Genomic DNA, 22,230 nt, shown 5'->3' with positions numbered 1-22,230 from the left:
CCCTCTCTCTCCAAAGTCTGTCTCTCTCCCTCTCTCCACAGTCTGTCTCTCTACCTCTCTCTCCACAGTCTGTCTCTCTCCCTCTCTCTCCAGTCTCTCTCTCTCCCTCTCTCTCCACAGTCTGCCTCTCTCCCTCTCTCTCCACAGTCTGTCTCTCTCCGTCTTTCTCCACAGCCTGTCTCTCTCACTCTCTCTCCACAGTCTGTCTCTCTCCCTCTCTCTCCACAGTCTGTCTCTCTCCCTCTCTCTCCACAGTCTGTCTCTCTCCCTCTCTCCACAGTCTGTCTCTCTCCCTCTCTCTCCACAGTCTGTCTCTCTCCCTCTCTTTCCACAGTCTGTCTCTCTCTCTGTCTCCACAGTCTGTCTCTCTCCCTCTCTCTCCACAGTCTGCTCTCTCCCGCTCTCTCCACAGTCTGTCTCTCTCACTCTCTCTCCACAGTCTCTCTCTCTCCCTCTCTCTCCACAGTCTGTCTCTCTCACTCTCTCTCCACAGTCTGTCTCTCTCTCTCTCTCTCCAAAGTCTGTCTCTCTCCCTCTCTCTCCACAGTCTGTCTCTCTCCCTCTCTCTCCACAGTCTGTCTCTCTCCCTCTCTCTCCACACTCTGTCTCTCTCCCTCTCTCTCCACAGTCTGTCTCTCTCCGTCTCTCTCCACAGCCTGTCTCTCTCCCTCTCTCTCCACAGTCTGGCTCTCTCCCTCTCTCTCCAGAGTCTGTCTCTCTCCCTCTCTCTCCACAGTCTGTATCTCTCCCTCTCTCCACAGTCTGTCTCTCTCCCTCTCTCTCCACAGTCTGTCTCTCTCCCTCTCTCTCCACAGTCTGTCTCTCTCCCTCTCTCTCCACAGTCTGTCTCTCTCCCGCTCTCTCCACAGTCTGTCTCTCTCACTCTCTCTCCACAGTCTCTCTCTCTCCCTCTCTCTCCACAGTCTGTCTCTCTCACTCTCTCTCCACAGTCTGTCTCTCTCACTCTCTCTCCAAAGTCTGTCTCTCTCCCTCTCACTCCACAGTCTGTCTCTCTCCCTCTCTCTCCACAGTCTGGCTCTCTCACTCTCTCTCCACAGTCTGTCTCTCTCACTCTCTCTCCAATGTCTGTATCTCTCCCTCTCTCTCCACAGTCTGTCTCTCTCCCTCTCTCTCCTCAGTCGGTCTCTCTCACTCTCTCTCCTCAGTCTGTCTCTCTCCCTCTCTCTCCACAGTCTGTCTCTCTCACTCTCTCTCCACATTCGGTCTCCCTCCCTCTCTCTCCACAGTCTGTCTCTCTCACTCTCTCTCCACAGTCGGTCTCTCTCTCTCTCTCTCCACAGTCTGTCTCTCTCCCTCTCTCTCCACAGTCTGTCTCTCTCTCCCTCTCTCTCCACAGTCTGTCTCTCTCCCTCTCTCTCCTCAGTCTGTCTCTCTCTCCCTCTCTCTCCACAGTCTGTCTCTCTCCCTCTCTCTCCACAGTCTGTCTCTCTCCCTCTCTCTCCACAGTCTGTCTCTCCCTCTTTCTCCACAGTCTGTCTCTCTCCCTCTCTCTCCACAGCCTGTCTCTCTCCCTCTCTCTCCACAGTCTGTCTCTCTCCCTCCCTCTCCACAGTCTGTCTCTCTCCCGCTCTCTCCACAGTCTGTCTCTCTCCCTCTCTCTCCACAGTCTGTCTCTCTCCCTCTCTCTCCACAGGCTGTCTCTCTCCCTCTCTCTCCACAGTCTGTCACTCTCCCTCTCTCTCCACAGTCTGTCTCTCTCCCTCTCTCTCCACAGTCTGTCTCTCTCCCTCTCTCTCCACAGTCTGTCTCTCTCCCTCTCTCTCCACAGTCTGTCTCTCTCCCTCTCTATCCACAGCCTGTCTCTCTCCCTCTCTCTCCACAGTCGGTCTCTCTCCCTCTCTCTCCACAGTCTGTTTCTCTCCCTCTCTCTCCACAGCCTGTCTCTCTCCCTCTCTCTCCACAGTCTGTCCCTCTCCCTCTCTCTCCACAGTCTGACTCTCTCCCTCTCTATCCACAGTCTCTCTCTGTCCCTCTCTCTCCACAGTCTGTCTCTCTCCCTCTCTATCCACAGTCTGTCTCTCTCCCTCTCTCTCCACAGTCTGTTTCTCTCCCTCTCTCTCCAAAGTCTGTCTCTCTCCCTCTCTCTCCACAGTCTGTCTCTCTCCGTCTCTCTCCACAGCCTGTCTCTCTCCCTCTCTCTCCCCAGTCTGTCTCTCGCCTACTCTCTCCACAGTCTTCCTCTCTCCCTCATTATGCACATTCTGTCTCTTTTCCTCCCTCTCCAAAGTCTGTTTTTCTGCCACTGTCTCCACAGTCTTTCCATCTCCCTCTCGCTGCACATTCTCTCTCTCTCCCTTTCTCGCCAAAGTCTATCACTCTCCCTCCCTCTCCACAGTTTTTCTCTCTCCCTATCTCTCCACTGAATATCTCTCTCCCTCTCTCTCCACAGTCTGTCTCTCTCCCTCTCTCTCCAAAGTCTGTCTCTCTCCCTCTCTCCACAGTCTGTCTCTCTACCTCTCTCTCCACAGTCTGTCTCTCTCACTCTCTCTCCAGTCTCTCTCTCTCCCTCTCTCTCCACGGTCTGTCTCTCTCCCTCTCTCTCCACAGTCTGTCTCTCTCCGTCTCTCTCCACAGCCTGTCTCTCTCCCTCTCTCTCCACAGTCTGTCTCTCTCCCTCTCTCTCCACAGTCTGTCACTCTCCCTCTCTCTCCACAGTCTGTCTCTCTCCCTCTCTCTCCACAGTCTGTCTCTCTCCCTCTCTCTCCACAGTCTCTCTCTCTCCCTCTCTCTCCACGGTCTGTCTCTCTCCCTCTCTCTCCACAGTCTGTCTCTCTCCGTCTCTCTCCACAGCCTGTCTCTCTCCCTCTCTCTCCACAGTCTGTCACTCTCCCTCTCTCTCCACAGTCTGTCTCTCTCCCTCTCTCTCCACAGTCTGTCTCTCTCCCTCTCTCTCCACAGTCTGTCTCTCTCCCTCTCTCTCCACAGTCTGTCTCTCTCCCTCTCTATCCACAGTCTCTCTCTGTCCCACTCTCTCCACAGTCTGTCTCTCTCCCTCTCTATCCACAGTCTCTCTCTGTCCCTCTCTCTCCACAGTCTGTTTCTCTCCCTCTCTCCTCCACAGTCTGTCTCTCTCCGTCTCTCTCCACAGCCTGTCTCTCTCCCTCTCTCTCCCCAGTCTGTCTCTCGCCTACTCTCTCCACAGTCTTCCTCCCTCCCTCATTATGCACATTCTGTCTCTTTTCCTCCCTCTCCAAAGTCTGTTTTTCTGCCACTGTGTCCACAGTCTTTCCATCTCCCTCTCGCTGCACATTCTCTCTCTCTCCCTTTCTCGCCAAAGTCTATCACTCTCCCTCTCTCTCCACAGTTTGTCTCTCTCCCTATCTCTCCACTGAATATCTCTCTCCCTCTCTCTCCACAGTCTGTCTCTCTCCCTCTCTCTCCAAAGTCTGTCTCTCTCCCTCTCTCCACAGTCTGTCTCTCTACCTCTCTCTCCACAGTCTGTCTCTCTCCCTCTCTCTCCAGTCTCTCTCTCTCCCTCTCTCTCCACAGTCTGCCTCTCTCCCTCTCTCTCCACAGTCTGTCTCTCTCCGTCTTTCTCCACAGCCTGTCTCTCTCACTCTCTCTCCACAGTCTGTCTCTCTCCCTCTCTCTCCACAGTCTGTCTCTCTCCCTCTCTCTCCACAGTCTGTCTCTCTCCCTCTCTCCACAGTCTGTCTCTCTCCCTCTCTCTCCACAGTCTGTCTCTCTCCCTCTCTTTCCACAGTCTGTCTCTCTCTCTGTCTCCACAGTCTGTCTCTCTCCCTCTCTCTCCACAGTCTGCTCTCTCCCGCTCTCTCCACAGTCTGTCTCTCTCACTCTCTCTCCACAGTCTCTCTCTCTCCCTCTCTCTCCACAGTCTGTCTCTCTCACTCTCTCTCCACAGTCTGTCTCTCTCTCTCTCTCTCCAAAGTCTGTCTCTCTCCCTCTCTCTCCACAGTCTGTCTCTCTCCCTCTCTCTCCACAGTCTGTCTCTCTCCCTCTCTCTCCACACTCTGTCTCTCTCCCTCTCTCTCCACAGTCTGTCTCTCTCCGTCTCTCTCCACAGCCTGTCTCTCTCCCTCTCTCTCCACAGTCTGGCTCTCTCCCTCTCTCTCCAGAGTCTGTCTCTCTCCCTCTCTCTCCACAGTCTGTATCTCTCCCTCTCTCCACAGTCTGTCTCTCTCCCTCTCTCTCCACAGTCTGTCTCTCTCCCTCTCTCTCCACAGTCTGTCTCTCTCCCTCTCTCTCCAGTCTCTCTCTCTCCCTCTCTCTCCACAGTCTGCCTCTCTCCCTCTCTCTCCACAGTCTGTCTCTCTCCGTCTTTCTCCACAGCCTGTCTCTCTCACTCTCTCTCCACAGTCTGTCTCTCTCCCTCTCTCTCCACAGTCTGTCTCTCTCCCTCTCTCTCCACAGTCTGTCTCTCTCCCTCTCTCCACAGTCTGTCTCTCTCCCTCTCTCTCCACAGTCTGTCTCTCTCCCTCTCTTTCCACAGTCTGTCTCTCTCTCTGTCTCCACAGTCTGTCTCTCTCCCTCTCTCTCCACAGTCTGCTCTCTCCCGCTCTCTCCACAGTCTGTCTCTCTCACTCTCTCTCCACAGTCTCTCTCTCTCCCTCTCTCTCCACAGTCTGTCTCTCTCACTCTCTCTCCACAGTCTGTCTCTCTCTCTCTCTCTCCACAGTCTGTCTCTCTCCCTCTCTCTCCACAGTCTGTCTCTCTCCCTCTCTCTCCACACTCTGTCTCTCTCCCTCTCTCTCCACAGTCTGTCTCTCTCCGTCTCTCTCCACAGCCTGTCTCTCTCCCTCTCTCTCCACAGTCTGGCTCTCTCCCTCTCTCTCCAGAGTCTGTCTCTCTCCCTCTCTCTCCACAGTCTGTATCTCTCCCTCTCTCCACAGTCTGTCTCTCTCCCTCTCTCTCCACAGTCTGTCTCTCTCCCTCTCTCTCCACAGTCTGTCTCTCTCCCTCTCTCTCCACAGTCTGTCTCTCTCCCGCTCTCTCCACAGTCTGTCTCTCTCACTCTCTCTCCACAGTCTCTCTCTCTCCCTCTCTCTCCACAGTCTGTCTCTCTCACTCTCTCTCCACAGTCTGTCTCTCTCACTCTCTCTCCAAAGTCTGTCTCTCTCCCTCTCACTCCACAGTCTGTCTCTCTCCCTCTCTCTCCACAGTCTGGCTCTCTCACTCTCTCTCCACAGTCTGTCTCTCTCACTCTCTCTCCAATGTCTGTATCTCTCCCTCTCTCTCCACAGTCTGTCTCTCTCCCTCTCTCTCCTCAGTCGGTCTCTCTCACTCTCTCTCCTCAGTCTGTCTCTCTCCCTCTCTCTCCACAGTCTGTCTCTCTCACTCTCTCTCCACATTCGGTCTCCCTCCCTCTCTCTCCACAGTCTGTCTCTCTCACTCTCTCTCCACAGTCGGTCTCTCTCTCTCTCTCTCCACAGTCTGTCTCTCTCCCTCTCTCTCCACAGTCTGTCTCTCTCTCCCTCTCTCTCCACAGTCTGTCTCTCTCCCTCTCTCTCCTCAGTCTGTCTCTCTCTCCCTCTCTCTCCACAGTCTGTCTCTCTCCCTCTCTCTCCACAGTCTGTCTCTCTCCCTCTCTCTCCACAGTCTGTCTCTCCCTCTTTCTCCACAGTCTGTCTCTCTCCCTCTCTCTCCACAGCCTGTCTCTCTCCCTCTCTCTCCACAGTCTGTCTCTCTCCCTCCCTCTCCACAGTCTGTCTCTCTCCCGCTCTCTCCACAGTCTGTCTCTCTCCCTCTCTCTCCACAGTCTGTCTCTCTCCCTCTCTCTCCACAGGCTGTCTCTCTCCCTCTCTCTCCACAGTCTGTCACTCTCCCTCTCTCTCCACAGTCTGTCTCTCTCCCTCTCTCTCCACAGTCTGTCTCTCTCCCTCTCTCTCCACAGTCTGTCTCTCTCCCTCTCTCTCCACAGTCTGTCTCTCTCCCTCTCTATCCACAGCCTGTCTCTCTCCCTCTCTCTCCACAGTCGGTCTCTCTCCCTCTCTCTCCACAGTCTGTTTCTCTCCCTCTCTCTCCACAGCCTGTCTCTCTCCCTCTCTCTCCACAGTCTGTCCCTCTCCCTCTCTCTCCACAGTCTGTCTCTCTCCCTCTCTATCCACAGTCTCTCTCTGTCCCTCTCTCTCCACAGTCTGTCTCTCTCCCTCTCTATCCACAGTCTGTCTCTCTCCCTCTCTCTCCACAGTCTGTTTCTCTCCCTCTCTCTCCAAAGTCTGTCTCTCTCCCTCTCTCTCCACAGTCTGTCTCTCTCCGTCTCTCTCCACAGCCTGTCTCTCTCCCTCTCTCTCCCCAGTCTGTCTCTCGCCTACTCTCTCCACAGTCTTCCTCTCTCCCTCATTATGCACATTCTGTCTCTTTTCCTCCCTCTCCAAAGTCTGTTTTTCTGCCACTGTCTCCACAGTCTTTCCATCTCCCTCTCGCTGCACATTCTCTCTCTCTCCCTTTCTCGCCAAAGTCTATCACTCTCCCTCCCTCTCCACAGTTTTTCTCTCTCCCTATCTCTCCACTGAATATCTCTCTCCCTCTCTCTCCACAGTCTGTCTCTCTCCCTCTCTCTCCAAAGTCTGTCTCTCTCCCTCTCTCCACAGTCTGTCTCTCTACCTCTCTCTCCACAGTCTGTCTCTCTCACTCTCTCTCCAGTCTCTCTCTCTCCCTCTCTCTCCACGGTCTGTCTCTCTCCCTCTCTCTCCACAGTCTGTCTCTCTCCGTCTCTCTCCACAGCCTGTCTCTCTCCCTCTCTCTCCACAGTCTGTCTCTCTCCCTCTCTCTCCACAGTCTGTCTCGCTCCCTCTCTCTCCACAGTCTGTCTCTCTCCCTCTCTCCACAGTCTGTCTCTCTCCCTCTCTCTCCACAGTCTGTCTCTCTCCCTCTCTTTCCACAGTCTGTCTCTCTCTCTGTCTCCACAGTCTGTCTCTCTCCCTCTCTCTCCACAGTCTGTCTCTCTCCCGCTCTCTCCACAGTCTGTCTCTCTCACTCTCTCTCCACAGTCTCTCTCTCTCCCTCTCTCTCCACAGTCTGTCTCTCTCACTCTCTCTCCACAGTCTGTCTCTCTCCCTCTCTCTCCACACTCTGTCTCTCTCCCTCTCGCTCCACAATCTGTCTCTCTCCATCTCTCTCCACAGCCTGTCTCTCTCCCTCTCTCTCCACAGTCTGGCTCTCTCCCTCTCTCTCCACAGTCTGTCTCTCTCCCTCTCTCTCCACAGTCTGTCTCTCTCTCTCTCTCCAAAGTCTGTCTCTCTCCCTCTCTCTCCACAGTCTGTCTCTCTCCCGCTCTCTCCACAGTCTGTCTCTCTCACTCTCTCTCCACAGTCTCTCTCTCTCCCTCTCTCTCCACAGTCTGTCTCTCTCACTCTCTCTCCACAGTCTGCCTCTCTCACTCTCTCTCCAAAGTCAGTCTCTCTCCCTCTCTCTCCACAGTCTGTCTCTCTCCCTCTCTCTCCACAGTCTGTCTCTCTCCCACTCTCTCCACAGTCTGTCTCTCTACCTCTCTATCCACAGTCTGTCTCTGTCCCTCTCTCTCCACAGTCTGTCTCTCTCCGTCTCTCTCCACAGCCTGTCTCTCTCCCTCTCTCTCCCCAGTCTGTCTCTCGCCTACTCTCTCCACAGTCTTCCTCTCTCCCTCATTATGCACATTCTGTCTCTTTCCCTCCCTCTCCAAAGTCTGTTTTTCTGCCACTGTCTCCACAGTCTTTCCATCTCCCTCTCGTTGCACATTCTCTCTCTCTCCCTTTCTCGCCAAAGTCTATCACTCTCCCTCTCTCTCCACAGTTTGTCTCTCTCCCTATCTCTCCACTGAATGTCTCTCTTCCTCTCTCTCCACAGTCTGTCTCTCTGCCTCTCTCTCCAAAGTCTGTCTCTCTCCCTCTCTCCACGGTCTGTCTCTCTACCTCTCTCTCCACAGTCTGTCTCTCTCCCTCTCTCTCCAGTCTCTCTCTCTCCCTCTCTCTCCACAGTCTGTCTCTCTCCCTCTCTCTCCACAGTCTGTCTCTCTCCATCTCTCTTCACAGTCTGTCTCTCTCCCTCTCTCCACAGTCTGTCCCTCTCCCTCTCTCTCCACAGTCTGTCTCTCTCCCTCTCTCTCCACAGTCTGTCTCTCTCCCTCTCTCTCCACAGTCTGTCTCTCTCACTCTCTCTCCAGAGTCGGTTTCTCTCCCTCTCTCTCCACAGTCTGTCTCTCTCGCTCTCTCTCCACAGTCTGTCTATCTCCCTCTCTCCCCACAGTCTATATCTCCCCCTCTCTCTCCACAGTCTGCCTCTCTCCCTCTCTCTCCACAGTCTGTCTCTCTCCCTCTCTCTCCACAATCTCTCTCTCTCCCTCTCTCTCCACAGCCTGTCTCTCTCCCTCTCTCTCCACAGTCTCTCTCTCTCCCTCTCTCCACAGTCTGTCTCTCTCCCTCTCTCTCCACATTCTGTCTCTCTCCCTCTCTCTCCACAGTCTGTCTCTCTCTCTCTCTCCACAGTCTGTCTCTCTCCCTCTCTCTCCACAGTCTGTCTCTCTCCCTCTCTCTCCACAGTCTGTCTCTCTCACTCTCTCTCCACAGTATCTCTCTCCCTCTCTCTCCACAGTCTGTCTCTCTCACTCTCTCTCCACAGTCTGTCTCTCTCTCTCTATCCACAGTCTGTCTCTCTCCCTCTCTCTCCACAGTCTGTCTCTCTCCCGCTCTCTCCACAGTCTGTCTCTCTCACTCTCTCTCCACAGTCTCTCTCTCTCCCTCTCTCTCCACAGTCTGTCCCTCTCACTCTCTCTCCACAGTCTGTCTCTCTCACTCTCTCTCCAAAGTCAGTCTCTCTCCCTCTCTCTCCACAGTCTGTCTCGCTCCCTCTCTCTCCACAGTCTGTCTCTCTCCCTCTCTCTCCACAGTCTGTCTCTCTCCCTCTCTCCACAGTCTGTCCCTCTCCCTCTCTCTCCACAGTCTGTCTCTTTCCCTCTCTCTCCACAGTCTGTCTCTCTCCCTCTCTCTCCACAGTCTGTCTCTCTCCCTCTCTCTCCACAGTCTGTCTCTCTCCCTCTCTCTCCACAGTCTGTCTCTCTCACTCTCTCTCCAGAGTCGGTTTATCTCCCTCTCTCTCCACAGTCTGTCTCTCTCGCTCTCTCTCCACAGTCTGTCTCTCTCCCTCTCTCCCCACAGTCTATATCTCTCCCTCTCTCTCCACAGTCTGTCTCTCTCTCTCTCTCTCCACAGTCTGTCTCTCTCCCTCTCTCTCCACAGTCTGTCTCTCTTCCTCTCTCTCCACAGCCTGTCTCTCTCCCTCTCTCCACAGTCTCTCTCTCTCCCTCTCTCCACAGTCTGTCTCTCTCCCTCTCTCTCCACATTCTGTCTCTCTCCCTCTCTCTCCAAAGTCTGTCACTCTCTCTCTCTCCACAGTCTGACTCTCTCCCTCTCTCTCCACAGTCTGTCTCTCTCCCTCTCTCTCCACAGTCTGTCTCTCTCACTCTCTCTCCACATTATCTCTCTCCCTCTCTCTCCACAGTCTGTCTCTCTCACTCTCACCACAGTCTGTCTCTCTCACTCTCTCTCCACAGTCTGTCTCTCTCCCTCTCTCTCCACAGTCTGTCTCTCTCCCTCTCTCTCCACAGTCTGTCTCTCTCCCTCTCACTCCACAGTCTGTCTCTCTCCCTCTCTCTCCACAGTCTATCTCTCTCCCTCTCTCTCCAAGGTCTGTCTCTCTCACTCTCTCTCCACAGTCGGTCTCTCTCCCTCTCTCTCCACCGTCTGCCTCTCTACGTCTCTCTCCACAGTCTGTCTCTCTCCCTCCGTCTCCATGGCCTGTCTCTCTCCCTCTCTCTCGACATTCTGCCTCTCACCATCTCCCTCAGCAGTCTGCCTCTCTCCATCAATCTTCCACAGTCTGTCTCTCTCCCTCTCTCCACAGTCTGTCTCTCTCCCTTTCTCTCCACAGTTTTTCTCTCTCCCTCTCTCTCCAGAATCTGTTTCTCTCCCTCTGTCTCCACAGTCTGTCGATCTCCCTCTCTCCCCACAGTTTGTCTGTCTCTCTCTACAAAGAATTTCTCTCTCCCTCTCTCTCCACATTTTGTATCTCTCCCTCTTGCTCCCCACATTCGGTCTCTCTCCCTCGCTCTTCACAGTCTGTCTCTCTCCATCTGTCTCCACATTCTGTTTCTCTCCCTCTCTCTCTTCAGACTTTATCTCTCCCTCTGTCTCCGGTCGGAATCCCTCTATCTGTCTCCAATGCCTCTCTCTCCATCTACCTCCATAGCCTTTCTCTCACCCGCTCTCTCCACAGTCTGTCTCGTTCCATCTCTCCACATTATGTCTCACTACCTCTGTCTCAACAATATGTCTCTCTCCCACTCTCTCCACAGCCTGTCTCTCTCCCACTCTCTCGACAGTCTGCCTGTCTCCCTCCTTCTGTCTCAACAGTCTGTCTCTCTCCCTCACTCTCCCCAGTCTGTCTCTCGCCTACTCTCTCCACAGTCTTCCTCTCTCCCTCATTATGCACATTCTGTCTCTCTCCCTCCCTCTCCAAAGTCTGTTTTTCTGCCACTGTCTCCACAGTCTTTCCATCTCCCTCTCGCTGCACATTCTCTCTCTCTCCCTTTCTCGCGAAAGTCTATCACTCTCCCTCTCTCTCCACAGTTTGTCTCTCTCCCTATCTCTCGACTGAATGTCTCTCTCCCTCTCTCTCCACAGTCTGTCTCTCTCCCTCTCTCCAAAGTATTTCTTCCTCACTCTCTCCACAGTCTGTCTCTCCCTCTCGCTCTCCATATTCTGTCTCTCTCCCTCTCTCTCCACAACATTTCCCTCTCCCTCTGTTTCCAATCTGCCTCCCTCCCATTGTTTCCACAGTCTGTCCCTTTCCCTCTCTCTCCACATTCTATCTCTCTCCCTCTCTCTCCACAATCTGTCTCACTCCCTCTCTCTGCACATTCTGACTCTGTCCTTCCATCTCTCAACAGCCTGTCTCTCTAACTCTCTCTCCGCAGCCTGTCTCTCTCACCTTCACTCCACGGTCTGTCCCTCTCCCTCGCTCTCAACATTCTGTATCTCTCCCTCTCTCTTCACGGTCTATCTCTCTCCCTGCCTCTCCACAATCTGTCTCACTGCCTTTCTCTGCACATTCTGACTCTGTCCCTCCATCTCTCCACAGTCGGTCTCTCTCCCTCTCTCCCCAGACTCTTCCTCTCTCTCTCTCTCCACAGCCTGTCTCTCTAACTCTCTCTCTGCAGTCTGTGTCTCTCACCTTCCCTCCACGGTCTGTCTCTCTCCCTAGCTCTCAACAGTCTTTCTCTCTACCTATCTCTTCACAGTCTGTCTCTCTCCCTGTCTCTCCACAGTCTGTCTCTCTCCCTCGCTCTCAACATTCTGTATCTCTCACTCTCTCTCCATAGTCTGTGTTTCTCTCCCTGTCTCTCCACAGTCTGTCTCTCTCCCTCGCTCTCCACAGTCTGTATCTCTCCCTGTCTCTTCACAGTCTGTCTCTCTCCCTGTCTCTCCACAGTCTGTCTCTCTCCCTCGCTCTCAACATTCTGTATCTCTCCCTCTCTCTCCATAGTCTGTGTTTCTCTCCCTGTCTCTCCACGGTCTGTCTCTCTCCCTCGCTCTCAACATTCTGTATCTCTCCCTATCTCTTCACAGTCTGTCTCTCTCCCTGTCTCTCCACAATCTCTCTCTCTCCCTCGCTCTCAACATTCTGTATCTCTCCCTCTCTCTCCACAGTCTGTGTTTCTCTCCCTGTCTCTCCACAGTCTGTCTCTCTCCCTCGCTCTCAACAGTCAGTATCTCGCCCTCTCTCTCTCATAGTCTGTGTTTCTCTCTCTGTCTCTCCACAGTCTCTCTCTCCCTGTCCCTGCTCACTCTATCTCTCCCAACACAGTCTTTGGAGGCAGATATGTGTAAGTTATTGTGAAACTATTTCCTCTGGTGAGAGGGTCCAGCACAATGGGGCATAACCATAAAATTAGAGCTTTCCCGTTCCGGGATGGTGTAATAATCTATTCTTCACACAGAGGGCTATGGAAATCTGGTATGTCTCCCCCAAAACGCTATGGAGGCCGGGTGCCAATTGACAAATTCAAAATTGAGATTGATAGATTTTTGTTAGGCAGTGTTCAGACACAGACCTGCCAGAATCTAATTGAATGGCGGAGCAGGTTCGAGGCGCTGAAGGGCCTCCTGCTGTTTCTAATTTCCTGTGACTGTAACTAGAAAGAGTCAGCTGCAAACACATGTTGCATTTTATTTATATTTAACAGCATTAAGGGATCTGAAGCAAAGGGATGCAAACGGAGTGAGGTCACAGATCTCATTGAATGACAGAAGGACTCGAGAGGCTAAATGTTGAGGAATCTCATTGTTGAAGAATCAGTGCACAAATGTAGAGATGTAAAAGGATATCGATCACATATTTCATTGAATGACAGAAAGGCTCGAGGCTCGAGGCGTTAAAAGGCCTACTCATATTGTTGTTTTCTTTGTTAAAGGATCCAAGCGCGAACGTAGAGATGAGTATCGTGATTTAAAAGCAGCGACCGAACAAGGACTTGAATCGTGAACACTCAGATTAAAATTCTGACGCTTTACCGACTGAGGTAACCGGGCTCTTCCGAACCAAAGCTCACCAAAGTACTATACTTGGCTGCAGTGCATCATTGCACCTCCTACAAATATTCTTGTCCGTAATCTAGCCTGTACAACGGATTTCTCCCACAAATCCAGACTAACTGCCTCAGATCGCCATCACTTCAGAAATATTATCCCACGCACAAACGACATGCTCTTTAGCACCGGCCTCAGATGTGACAAGTGCAGTCCCCCAGATATCTGTATTAGATCTTCAACTTTTCACCGTATTTATGATTGACTTGGATGGAGGAATGTATCACTGTAGATCGTATTTTGAAGATCGCAATAAGTCAGACGGTCCGCTCATAGTGCATTCGTGTAATGGAGGTAACCAAAGGGACAGAGACAGATGAAGTAAGATGGCAAAACAAAGGCAAATCGAGTTCACTCTGCGCAAGTGTGACACTATCCACTTTGGAACAACGTAAGATAGTTCTGAGTATTTTCTAAATAATGGGAAGCTATTAACAGTTGAGGAGCAAAGAGGTTTATGAGTCCGAGTTCACAAATTATTATTAGCTTGTAGACATGGAGCAAAGGACATTGGATAAAGTCCTGCATATGGGACATTGGGCTAAATTTGAACGCATGTAATTTAAGGCAAATTATTGAACTGGTTACGAAATTGGTGGCACGACATGAGACAACGTTTACGGGTGATGATCAGGTACATTAATTGGCAGAATATGACGAGTGGTGTCTCTGATTAATCACTCTTGGGGCCTCAACTAATCACCGATTTTATTAACGACTTACTTGATGGGATTGAGAGCCACACATCCAAGTTTGACGATGACAAAAAAGATAGGCAGCATTATAAGCAGTTGAGATGGAAGCAAGAAATTTGACCAGATATTCATAGATTAAGTGAATGGCCAATTTTTTGGCAATTTGATTTAAATATTAGCATGTGTGACGTGCTCCACTACCGATCTTTATAGGAGTATTTAGAATACACTCCTTATAATGTTAAGCTGGAAACAGTTGAGATCCAAATAGACTTGTCTCCCTGTACATATAGAATTAAATGGTCATGGGCAGGTACAGAACAGATTCAAAAAGCATTTGAAAAGTGATACTTATATCTGTAGGATTACAATGTAAGAGGCTGAAATTATGCCACAGCTATACAAAGCACTGGTTAGACCACAGCTGCGGTACTGTGTTCAACTCTTGGCATCACAGCTTAGGAATGTACTATTAGGCTTAAAAAGTGAAGTATAGATATACCAGAAGGAGACATAGAGTCCAAGCGACAAAGTACAACGGGATATTGCACAAACTCGGGTTTTTTCCCTTGAATTTAGAAGCTTAAGTGGTGATTTTATTGAAGTATTCACGATATTAAGTGGAACTGCTAGTGTAGATAGCGAGAAGCTATTTCTGATGATTGATCCATCTGGGAGTAGGGGCCACAGCCTCAACATTAGATCCAAGTCTTTCAGGAGAGAAGTTTGTGTGACAGAAATTTGTAACACACTTCCGCAAACAGCAATTAAAGCTGGGGTAATTGTCAACTTGAGATTGAGAGATGTGTGTTAACCAAAGGTATTAAGGGACCTGGAGCCAAGAAATGGAAATGGATATCGATAGATCATTTAATTAAATAGCAGAAAGGCTCCAGGCGTTAAATGGCCAGCTCCTGTTGTTATTTTCGTTGTTAAAAGGATCAAAGCGCAAATGTAGAGTTAATTATCGCGAATTTAAAGCAGCGCCCGAACAGGGACTTGAACGCTGGATCAACTACAGATTAAAAGCCTGACGCGCTACCGACTGAGCTATCCGCGCTCTAGCAACTTAAGGCTCACAAGAGTACTTTCATTGGCTGCAATGCATCATTGCATCTGCGACAAATTCAATTTATTTGTCCATAATCCAGCCTGTACAGCACATTTCTCCCGCAAATCCAGACTGACTGCCTCAGACCGCCATCACTTCAGAAATATTAACCCACCCACAAAAGACATGCTCTTTAGCAGCTGCGTCAGATGTGACAAGTGCTGTCCCCCAGATATCTTTATTAGATCATCAATTTTTCACTGTATTTATGATTGACTTGGATGGAGCAATGGAGCAGTGTAGATCGTATTTTGAAGATCGCATTAAGTTAGATGGTCCGCTAGTAGTGCAGTTGGGAAATCGAGGTAACCAAATGGACAGAGACAGACACAGTAAGCCGGCAAAACAAAGACAAATCGTGTTCACTGTACGCGAGTGTGACACCACACACTTTGGAACAAAGTAAGATAGTTCGGAGTTTTTTCTAAATAATGGGAAGCTATTAACTGTTGAGGAGCAAATAGGTTTATGAGTCCCAGTTCACAACTTATTATTAGCTTGTAGACATGGAGCAAAAGACATTTGGTAAAGTCCCGCATATGGGACATTGGGCTCAATTTGAAACGCATGTAATTGAAGTCAAATTATTGATCTGGTTAGGAAATTGGTGGCACGACAGGAGACAACGTTTACAGATGATGATCAGGTACATTAATTGGCAGAATATGACGAGTGGTGACTCTGATTGATCACTTTTGGGGCTTCAACGAATCACCGATTTTATTAACGACTTACTTGATGGGATTGAGAGCCACACATCCAAGTTCGTCGATGACAAATAAGATAGGCGGCATTATAAGCAGTTGAGATGGAAGCAAGAAATGTGACCAGATATTCATAGATTAAGTGAATGTGCAATTTTCTGGCAAATTGATTTAAATATTAGCAAGTGTGACGATGTTCCACTACCGATCTTTATAGGAGTATTTAGAATACACTCCTTATAATGTTAAGCTGGAAACAGTTGATGTCCAAATAGACTTGTGTCCCTGTACATATATCATTAAATGGTCATCGACTGGTACAGAAAAGATTCAAAAAGCTAATTGAAAAGTGATACTTATATCTGTAGGATTACAATATAAGAGGGTGAAATTATGCCACAGCTATACAAAGCAATGGTTAGACCACAGCTGCAGTACTGTGTTCAATTCTTGGCATCACAGCATAGGAATGTAGTATTAGGCTTAAAAAGTGAAGTTTAGATTTACCAGAAGGAGACATAGGGCTGGATTTTGCAAGGGCCGGGGAGGCGGGATTGGAGGCGTGTGGGGGATAAAAATCGCAAAACTGGCGTGCGGGCCCAAACCCGCCTCCATCCCGCCTCCACGCAATTTTCCTAAATTCGTGTCTGCTGGTCCCGACTCCAATGCACAAGGCCGTTTGCCGACCCCAACTCGGTTCCCCAAGCGGGAAAGCAGCACCCGAAGCCCCGGTAAGGCGGCCGAATCCATTCCCATCGGACTGGCTCTGTTGCAAAGAAGGGAGGGAAAAAGAGTGGCAGGGCTATAGTAATAGGGGATTCGATTGTAAGGGGAATAGATAGGGGTTTCTGTGGTCGCGACCGAGACTCCAGGATGGTATGTTGCCTCCCTGGTGCAAGGGTCAAGGATGTCTCGGCGCGGGTGCAGAACATTCTGGAGGGGGAGGGGGAACAGCCAGTTGTCGTGATACATGTTGGTACCAACGACGTAGCTAAAAAAAGGGAAGAGGTCCTACAAGTAGAATTTCGGGAGTTAGGAGCCAAGCTAAAAAGTAGGACCTCGAAGGTAGTAATCTCTGGATTACTACCAGTGCCACGTGCTAGTAAGAGTACAGAGAACAGGATAGTTAGGCTAAATACGTGGCTTGAGCAGTGGTGTAAGAGGGAGGGTTTTAAATTTTTGAGGCATTGGAACCAGTTTTGTGGTAGGTGTGACCTATACAAAAGGGACGGTCTACACCTGTGCAGAGATGGAACTGATGTTCTCGGGGTAATTTTTGATAAAGCAGTTCGGGAGCATTTAAACTAGTATGGCAGGGGGCTAGAAACCTATGTAGTGAAATAGAGGAAAGTGAAAGGCAGACAGAAATAAATGATAAAAGGGTGAGGAACAAAAAACAAAGGGCCAAACTAATTCATAAAAAATGTGAGCATAAAAAAAGCCTGAGGGTTTTATACCTTAATGCGAGAAGCATCAGGAACAAGGTAGATGAATTAGCTGTGGAAATAGAGGTTAATAATTATGACCTAATTGGGATTACGGAAACATGGTTGCAGGGTGAGCAGGGCTGGGAGCTTAACATACAGGGGTATTCAGTATTTAGGAAGGATCGACAAAAAAGAAAGGGAGGAGGGGTAGCATTGCTAGTAAAAGAGGGGATAAATGCAATTGAAAGGAAGGATATTAACTCAGTTAATACAGAATCTATATGGGTGGAGCTAAGAAATAGCGAGGGGCGAAAAACATTAATAGGAGTGGTATATAGGCCTCCAAATAGTAAAATAGAGGTTAGGGAGGGCATCACGAGGGAAATTAGAGAAGCGTGCAATAAGAGCACAGCTGTCATCATAGGTGACTTTAACTTACATATAGATTGGACTAGCCTAATCAGTAAAAATAATGAGGAGGAGGAATTCCTTGAGTGTTTGAGGGATGGTTATCTGGATCAATATGTCGAGGAACCAACTCGGGAACAGGCTATATTGGACTGGGTACTGTGCAATGAGAAGGGACTAATCAGTAATCTTGTTGTACGGGGACCCTTGGGTCAGAGCGATCATAACATGATCGATTTCTCACTCGAAATGGAGAGCGAAGAAATTGACTCAGAGACTAAGGTCCTGAATTTAAACAAGGGGAATTATGATGCCATGAGACGGGAACTGAGTAGGTCTGATTGGACAACGTTCCTGGGAGGACTGGAGGTAGATAAACAATGGCAAACATTTAAAGATAGAATGACAAAATTGCAAAAATTGTTTATACCAATCTGGCATAAAAGGAAATCTAAAAAGGTGACTCAACCGTGGATAACAGGGGAAATTAGAGACAGCATAAAATCCAAAGATAGGGCGTATAAAATAGCCAAAAAAAGCGCCAGAGCGGAAGATTGGGAACAGTTTAAGATAGAGCAAAGGAGGGCAAAGGGCATAATCAAGAGGGGCAAAATAGCTTACGAAAACAAGCTGGCGGAAAATATAAAAACTAACTGCAAAAGCTTTTATAAGTATATCAAAAGGAAAAGACTGGTGAAAACCAAAGTTGGTCCATTGCAGTCAGATACGGGGGAATATATAATGGGAAATAAGGAAATGGCAGATCAACTAAATGCATACTTTGGGTCAGTCTTTACGAAGGAAGACACAAAAAACCTCCCTGGGATATCGGGAAAAATAGGGACATTGGCAAAGGAGGAACTGACGCAAATCAATATCTCTAAGGATATGGTGTTAAGGAAGCTAAAGGGATTGAAGGTGGACAAATCCCCAGGGCCTGATAACATGCATCCTAGGGTACTGAAGGAGGTGGCCCTAGAGATAGCGGATGCACTAAGGATGATTTTTCAGAATTCATTAGACTCGGGAACAGTGCCGATGGATTGGAGGGTAGCTAACGTTACCCCACTATTCAAAAAGGGGGGTAGGGAAAAAGCAGGTAATTACAGACCTGTAAGCCTTACATCAGTTGTGGGCAAAATGCTGGAGTCCATCATTAAGGATGAAATAGCGGAGCACTTAGCAAATGGGGACAGGATAGGACAGAGTCAACATGGATTTACAAAGGGTAAATCGTGCTTGACTAATCTATTGGAATTTTTTGAGGGAGTAACTGGTAGAATAGATGGGGGAGAGCCAGTAGATGTGGTGTACCTGGACTTCCAAAAGGCCTTCGATAAGGTCCCACATAAAAGATTAGCATGGAAAATTGAGGCTCATGGGATAAAGGGGAAAGTTTTGGCGTGGATAGGGAACTGGCTGTCAGATAGAAAACAGAGAGTTGGAATAAACGGCTCATTTTCTGAATGGCAGGCAGTAACAAGTGGGGTACCACAGGGATCTGTCCTGGGCCCCCAGCTGTTCACAATTTACATTAATGACCTGGATCAGGGAGTCGGATGCAGCATTTCCAAATTTGCAGACGACACTAAACTAGGAGGGGGGGTGGGCTCAGAGGAAGAGACCAGGAAGCTCCAGAGCGATTTGGACAGACTGGGCGATTGGGCGGATAAATGGCAGATGCACTATAATGTGGACAAGTGCGAAGTTATCCACCTTGGGTGCAGGAACGGGAGGGCAAATTATTATTTAAATGGCAATAGATTGGGAGAGGGGGAAGTACAGAGAGACCTGGGTGTTCTTGTACACCAGTCACTGAAGGCGAGCATGCAGGTGCAACAGGCGGTCAAGAAGGCAAACGGTATGCTGGCCTTCATAGCAAAAGGGTTAGAATACAGGAACAGGGATACCTTGCTGCAGCTGTACAGGGCACTGGTGAGACCACACCTCGAGTACTGTGTACAGTTTTGGTCGCCTCATCTGAGGAAGGATGTTCTTGCCATGGAGGGGGTGCAGCGGCGATTCACCAGGCTGATACCAGGAATGGCGGGAATGACCTATGAGGAGAGACTATGTAGTTTAGGGATGTACACACTGGAGTTTAGAAGATTGAGAGGGGACCTCATAGAAGTGTATAAAATTCTGACAGGTCTAGACAGACTGGATGCAGAAGGAATGTTTCCCTTGGCGGGTGAGAACAGAACTAGAGGACATAATTTAAGGATAAGGGCTAAACCATTTAGGACAGAGATGAGGGGGAATTTCTTCACTCAGAGAGTGGTGAACCTGTGGAACTCATTGCCACAGAGGGCAGTGTACGCCAGCTCATTAAATATATTTAAGAGGGAATTAGATATATTTCTACGGGCAAAAGGGGTTAAGGGTTACGGAGAGAAGGCGGGGACGGGATACTGAATTAAAGGATCAGCCATGATCTCATCGAATGGCGGAGCAGGCACGAAGGGCCGAATGGCCTACTCCTGCTCCTATCTTCTATGTATCTATGTATCTATGACTTCCGTCCCCAATGTGAATGCCAGGTATTCAGTTACGGAGTTGCCTCCTTGGTTGATCATTTGTCGCTCTGACTTTTGGTTAACCAGTTGTCGATGTTCAAATTTCAGTTACTGAGTTGCCCTTTTGGTCTATGATTTCCTACCTTGACAACTCATTAACCAGTGTTTCAGACAATGAACAAGGCCATTTGCCGACCCCAACTCGGTTCCCCAAGCGGGAAAGCAGCACCCGAGGCCCCGGTAAGGCGGCCGAATGCGTTCACATCGAACCACCGTCCCCAATGTGAATGCCAAGTATTCAGTTAATGAGTTGCCTCTTTGGTTACTCATTTGTCGCTCTGCCTTTTGGTTACCCAGTTGTCAGTTTTCAAATTTCAGTTACTGAGTTGACTTTGTCTTTCTCACTCTGTGTATCTCTCTCTTCTCTCTGTCTCTCTCAGTGCATGTGAGTGTCTGTGTGCTCCACTGCCGCCTGGCCGAACCTGGTCCAAAGGCCTGCCTGTTTACACACGAAAACCCCGGGCTCGCTTCCGAGCGACGGGCACCCGGCTTCCCGGTGTCGGACCGACTCCTTTCCGGTTCCGCCTGCTGCCGCTTGCCTCTGGCTTGCCCAGGCAGCTCGCGCGTGCAGGACCGGCCCCGCCCCGCCGACCCAACTGACGGAAAGCGGTCTCCAGCCAACGGCTGTACCTCGGCCCCGGAAAGAGGCAGCTACAAAAGCGCGGTACTGGTCTGTGTAGCCGCGCCACCCCGTTCAGCGTCAATTGACCCCGACCGGATCGGACTTTTCTTCCCGAAGTTATCCCCGATAAGCTGCCGCTGACCGACGGCACGGCAGCCGGTACGGGACAGCGAGACTTATCCGAACTTGCCGTGGTCCACTCCGATAATATCGTATGCGCCAGCGCCGGGGCTTTCCAACGAGCCCTCCTTGACCGAAATCGGACACGGGAGTCCGGAGCGAAAGGCGTTCGACTGCCGGCCGGCCAAACCCAGGCAATCTACCGCCGTTGAGGACCCCTTCCAGGCCAACCGGGTCCAAACGGCCGTCCCGTTGGTCAGACGTAAACCCCGGGCTGGATTCGGAGCGACGGGCACCCGACTTCCCTGTGTCGGACCGACTCCGTTCCGATACCCTTGGATGCCCCTTGACCCTGGCTTGCTCGGACAGCCGGCGCGTCAAGGTGGGTCCCCGCGGCACCGGCTCAGCAGTCGGAAAGTGGTCTCCAGCCAGCGGCTGTACCTCGGCCGGGCCAAGAGGCAGTTACACAAGCCCGCTACTGCTCTGTGCGGCCCCGCCACCCCGTTCAGTGGCAGTTAACCCTGACCGGATCGGACTTTCCTTCCCGAAGTTATCCCCGATAAGCTGCCGCTGACCGGTGGCCTGTTACCCGCTGCCGGACTGCGACACTTTGCCCAACTCGCCAGGGACCAGTCCGGCAATATAGTCTGCGCCAGCGCCGGGGCTTTCCAACGAGCCATCCCCCACCCTAATCGGACACGGGAGTCGGGAACGGAGCGCCCGCCACCGGCCTTTCTAAACAGCCCAGGCCCCAGCAATTCCCAGAAGCAACGCCTTGGCCAGCCTGGCAATTCATACACTGCAAATAGCACACATTAACACCACTCACAACAAATCGGCCCATCAACATCGCTTACGAGAACGGACACTCGCCTTGACAATATTACTTCCAACCTCACACAAAAGCAGCCCATCAACTTCGCTTACGAGAATGGACAATCGCCTTGACAATACTACTTCCAACCTCACACAAAAGCGGCCCATCAACTTCGCTTACGAGAATGGACAATCGGCTTGCAAATACTGCACCACACACACAAAATCGGACCATCAACTTCGCTTCCCACAACCCTCACTCGCCTTGACAATACTGCACCACTCACACAGAATCCCACCATCAACTTCGCTTCCCACAACCCACACTCGCCTTGACAATACTGCACCACACACACAAAATCCGACCAGCAACCTCGCTTCCCACAACCCACACTCCTATCTTCCACAGAAAAAAACCCACCTCCATCAGCCACATCGAGAAAAAATTAAAAACTACACCGAAATAACACCCTCCAACTCGGCTACGGTCGGACATGCACCCCCTTAGCGAGTATTAAGCCCGACAACACTAATTATAACCAACCGCAGCCGCAAGTTGAAGTGGCAACTGATTAACCCAATTGTTTTTGGGCAGCAACTCATTAACCAAATTATTTTGCAGCAACTCATTAACCCAAATCTTTAACAGCAACTCAGTAAACAAAATCTTTAACAGCAACTCATTAACCAAATAATGGCAAGGCGACTCAGAAATAACACCGAAATAACAGCCTCCATCCCGGCTACGGTCGGACATGCACACCCTTAGCGAATATTAAGCCCGACAACACTAATTGTAACCAACTGCAGCTGCAAGTTGAAGTGGCAACTGATTAACCAAATTGTTTTTGGGCAGCAACTCATTAACCGAATACTTTTGGAACAACTCAATAACCAAAAACATTTGAAGCAACTAATTAACCAAAATCTTTAACAGCAACTCAGTAACCAAATTATGGCAAGGCGACTCAGAAATAACACCGAAATAACAGCCTCCATCCCGGCTACGGTCGGCCATGCACCCCCCTTAGCGTGTATTAAGCCCGAAAACACTAATTGTAGCAACCGCAGCCGCAAGTTGAAGGGGCAACTGATTAACCAAAATGTTTTTGGGCAGCAACTCATTAACCAAAATGTTTAACAGCAACT

Source organism: Somniosus microcephalus, unplaced genomic scaffold (genome assembly GCF_052327205.1).
Source record: "Somniosus microcephalus isolate GS21.2 unplaced genomic scaffold, FLI_Smic_1.0 unresolved_chr5, whole genome shotgun sequence".
NCBI classification, from domain to species: domain Eukaryota; kingdom Metazoa; phylum Chordata; class Chondrichthyes; order Squaliformes; family Somniosidae; genus Somniosus; species Somniosus microcephalus.
The sequence above is the reverse complement of the archived record's forward strand: the minus strand, read 5'-3'. Positions refer to the sequence as shown.